This window comes from Montipora capricornis, chromosome 4, assembly GCF_036669925.1.
Source record: "Montipora capricornis isolate CH-2021 chromosome 4, ASM3666992v2, whole genome shotgun sequence".
Lineage (NCBI taxonomy): Eukaryota > Metazoa > Cnidaria > Anthozoa > Scleractinia > Acroporidae > Montipora > Montipora capricornis.
Genome location: NC_090886.1, coordinates 9959901 through 9964900, shown reverse-complemented (window position 1 = coordinate 9964900; position 5000 = coordinate 9959901). Strand labels below are relative to the sequence as shown.

General features: G+C 40.0%; 1 pseudogene; it reads right to left on the bottom strand.

Moving 5' to 3' along the window:
- Window positions 1-5000, bottom strand: part of LOC138046067 (adhesion G protein-coupled receptor L4-like) — a 68434-nt pseudogene that overhangs the window by 2905 nt on the left and 60529 nt on the right.

Here is a 5000-nt window from a genome sequence, read left to right as displayed (position 1 = left end):
CGCTGCGGCCAGAGTAAGCCGCGGCTTATTTTCTCTCGTATAAACGGCCCTATTGTTTCAACAACCAATTAGGTTCTGGTTGGCATATTAACAACAGTGGATGACGTCACGAGAAACATAGCTATAAGAGGCTCGAGAGTTTATCAAAATATGCATTGCGGAACATCAATTATGATCGCGCTTATTTTGTATTCAATTTCTTCCGCGCTTTAAAATTGCCAGTCAACAAGGAGAATCATGATATCATGATATTAGTAGCAATCCGTTTAAAAGAAAACCAGGAAGCTCCTAGCGAATTAGCGCTCCTGAAGAAGAAAGAGGTCTGCATCTGTTCCAATAGTTTAACTCTCTATTTACAGCTTCGGACACCAGAAGAGGTAAAGTCCGCTGCATACGCGAGAAAAAAGCTGAGAGAAACGCACTGCGAGACAGACACAGACACACTTTCTCCAGTATGCGGGAACATTTTGGTAAAAAATCTATATACATATACGCTCCGCGAGGCCACGAAAAATAGTCAATCGTGAGAATCTGCCGAGTTTAAGCACTAAACGATGCGTATGCCAGCACATTATCATTTTAACTCCCAAAGCACAGATTGCTGCAGACAAAACAGGAAACAATATTCGACCAATATTTACAATAAATAAGCAGCGGAGTTTGGTTTCTTACCTGTTTGTTTAGCAAAGAATGGAAATCAAAAATCATAAGCCCCTGTAGAGAATTGGCGATAGCAAAAATGTACTTGAAAGCGATGGTAGCTGAATTGAAGGCAAGGAGTCCGAAAAGCCACGTGATTCCAAGCAAAGGAAGAATGACCGCGGAGGCCTTGACACCAGCTTTGACTTTCTCTATTTGTGTCTTGTTTTGAACGTGTCTCGTGCCCATCATTTGACGAATAACTAAGATAAATACCACGATATTTACCTGTGAAAGAGACAGTTCACAATCTATTAACTGTCTGGGCTTTACATCTTAGATGGCATGGCAAAGTCTTCGAATTTTGAGCTGCATTTAGCTTCTACAAAATTTGAGGAGGGGTGAATACATTATGATCGGATGAATCAATTAATCAATCAGCAAATTCCTCGATCACCGAATCAACGAATACCTGAATAAACTTATGACAAAATGAATAACTGACTGAACGAGTAAAATGAATTTATGAAAGAATGACTGATAAACTGAACTGAACGAACGAACGAACGAAATGAAATCATGAAAGAATCAATGATTTACTGATTGACAGACTGAATGAATGAATAAACAAAAGACTGGATGAACGAAACCATTTAAGCCTAGTCCTCATTGGCGATCCAAGGATAAGCATAAGAAGCTTCGTGCTATGTCGGGGACACCCGCGACATAGGCACAGGATCATACGCATGCGCAAAACGTATTTTGCGACTATTCCCTGTCGTCCCAATACTCATTTAATCGAGTAGGTCACAGTCTTACGCTCATGTCTTCACTTAAAACAACACCATCATAAGAATAAGCAAACGATAAGCATAAGAAAAACAACAATTAGCATTCTTATGAGTGTCGCCGGCTTCCTCACTAGCGCATGCGCGTTCTTGTACTTGTCGTCCCTCGCGTCTCTTGTGAGAACCACGCTTCCGTTTATAAGAAAGAGGAGGCTAGCTGTGAGGGTTCCATATGTATTCTTAGATTCATATCGTAAGGAATTTTTACTGACCAAAATGACGGTTATTGCTGGTGCAATAAAACCCCATATCAGCCCGCTGGAAACATCAAGCCAGCACGCGTGCGCGTTACCGTACCCCACAGCTTGAGTAGCGGCCAATGAGATGGCGACGATGATGGCTGGAAAACCTGTTTTAAAAGAAGAGTTGTAGTGATTTAGAATCACAGAAGGGGCAATTGAAAGTTTATTGTTCGCAAAAAATCAACGGATTCCATGATTTAAACTTTTTCCTGCAACTGAGTAAGGAACAGCTACTAACTACTGACTGTACTTAATAAAACGCTACAAGATATTTCTGATTAACACGGACCGGCGAGCAAGTGCATATGGAAGCTACGCTCGTGTGATCTTGAAAATCAAAACTATTTAACATGCAGTCACTATTTCGAAACCTTTCTAGCTTTTCTTAACAACAAATTGGGGGGCAGTGGAAAAAATGAAAGCAACTTACAGATCATTATGTAAGTTACATTTGCCTTACATGTTCTTCCGAAGTTTGGATTTTTGGTGTAATTATATTTTTGGTGTATGGTAATGCAAGTTGTAAGAACTGTAATTGATTTTATTTAATGTTGTAATTAATGAAAGTACTGTAATGTTAGTGCAGTAGATAATGCTTGCACCGGAAGTTAAAATTTATTGCTATAATAATAAAAGACTGTTAAAAAAACCTGGCAGTTTGTCTTTTGTGACATAAGCACGGCAAGAACAAAATGTTTTAAGTTCAAGGATCACATCTTTTAGTCGTGTCTCTAAACTGCCGAACTTTCTAAATGCTTGGCTTCATATACCAGTTCACCTAAAAGACATTGCGCGCTTGTGTCGTTGTTTTGAAATAGTTCCAACGTTTTGATTGGGTACTCGCTGGTGATTTTCGGATTTTCCGTATGTGTGAATTTCAAGGCGACGCGCAATCCCTTTTGAGTGAAGATGAGCCTCTAAAAAAAGAAATTAAATATGAAAGTATGATTACAAAAAAAATATTTTATTGCTATAGAGAGAGAGAAAAAACCTACCCCAGCCAAAAATGTAGAAATACTTGACTTTGTCCTCAGCGCTTCCACCAAATACTTTAACCAATAAAATGTAAAGTAACACACCCTCGCACAGCATCCATGAAAACAAAGAGAGCAGGAAGTAGTGAAGAAAAGCGGCAACTACAGTGCAGCCAACCTGTCAATCAATCAATTTATCGATCAATCGGTCAATCAGTCAATCATGATGGCCAATCATTTGTTTTCGTAAGACGTTACAGCGTCCATGTTGGCATCCCGGGTAAAGAATCACGCAATCTATCTTCCTTAAAATTTATCAAAGAAACACCCCGTTATTTGCAAAAATCCAAAAACTGAATTTCGTTGGCGGAAAAGATTTCTAGACAATGGAAAACTAGGACGACTATCAAAAAATGGTCTGTTTTGAAAGCAATCGATATTGCCGGCAATATTAAAAACATTGTAAAACAATCGACTGCAATTTGCTGCCAACTTCGAGGACTCTCTTAGACAACTAAAGATTTGCATGGAAAAATATAACGGGATTAAACATAGCCTAGAAGTCTCACAAGTCCATAGACGACAGGGGATCAAAACCGTCATTACATTCATTACATCCAAGAGAAAATATAGAAGGAGGAAAGATCCCCACCCCCCCCCCTTTTTTTTTTTTGTGGCTTCTGACGACTTGCGGTAACTCTATCAAGTGCCCCAAACTGAAAAACAGAAGAAAAACCGTCTGAATATTGAAACCTACCTTGTTGCCCCTCGCCAATCCTTCAACGATAACAAATATGCACAACAATGCGACTGTAACGCACAGAGTGAGAAGAACTTTAGCTCTCGGACTTTTGACTGCACGCCAGAACACCAGCGAAACAGCAATAGTTACAAGTACAGCAATCAGCGAGATGGTGCAACCGATGATTGAAATCATTTCAAGGGCTTTTGTGTCAGGTTCTCCGATCTCAAAATAGACAAAAAAAAAAATAGTTTAAATTCTTATCTTCAAGAATTAAGACACCCTTCTTACATATCTTGACCAATCTGGAGTAGGACGTTTACGAATTGTGAAGCTGGCGTTGGATTCCAGGCCTTGGTTCTTCAAAAGGTGGATAACGCTATCCACTGGAATGTATAGATTGAGCCAAGCCTAAAAACGGAGCTGCCGTGGCTAACCCCAGAAAGCAATATAGCGTACATGGAAATAATTATGCTTCTGAAAAAGTACAAAATTAATCGTCATTACTGTATACAGTTTACAGTGATAACAACAACTTCCTCATTTACGGTATACGCCACTGGGTTTCCACAGACAGCACATTTAATATTCTTTCGTGAGGGATGCGAAGTTCATAGTTTGATTTCATATCCGCAGTTCAATATATGATTCATTTCATATATCATTACCTTCGTTGATTCATTCATCACGGGAACACCAGAACCCATAAATGACCAGCTCCCAACGTCAGTTGCTTCATAGGTCAGTTGGTTAGAGCGTCGCACCGGCATCGTGAGGTCACGGGGTTCAAACCCTCTTGAAGTCCTGAATTTTCAGAGTTTTTCTAAACAATTCTCAAAATTGCGTTCATAACTGCGAGGATCATAGCTTCACTTGACGTTGGAAATATGTTGACTTGTACACTCATGTTATGTAGCAACTGCGTGCCTTCATTTAAGAAGTTGAAACTAGTAGAGCCGTTTCCCGTCCCTGAAAGGAGTCACGCCCACTCGTGCACAGTGTGCTGAAATGGTCACGTGATTTGCGATCACGTGACCGATAATTAGTTTGAACATCAGCTGTGATGAAGACTTGAAAATAACGCTAAATTTTTTTTTAAATTTTATTTTTATTTTTTTCTGAACATCTCAGCGAGCTGGAATCCTAAATCTTAGAATTTGATTGGCCAATAGCAATAGCAATAGCGTGCTCGTAACCGGTCCAGCTCTTTACGATACGGACCACGCTGCGCTAATTGCAGGAAATTGAAATTGTTGCGAAAGTTTACAAACGAAGGAACCTTAAGACCTCGGGAACGGTTTTTCCAATACGGAATCCCGGCAAATAAATGTGTATTTCTGAATTGTTAATTTGACACTGAGTAGGGCATTTCCTAGCTTTAGTTAACTTACAGTGGAGTCAAATGGATCCATGAGGGACGCAAATATAGTCAGGTGATCACATTTGCACGTAGTCATCTTTGCGTCAGATTCACTTGGCACCAGCTCGCAACCGGTGGTTTTCCATACTGCATCCTCTCCCTTTCGCCAGAAGACACATGTCGCTTTTGGTGAGG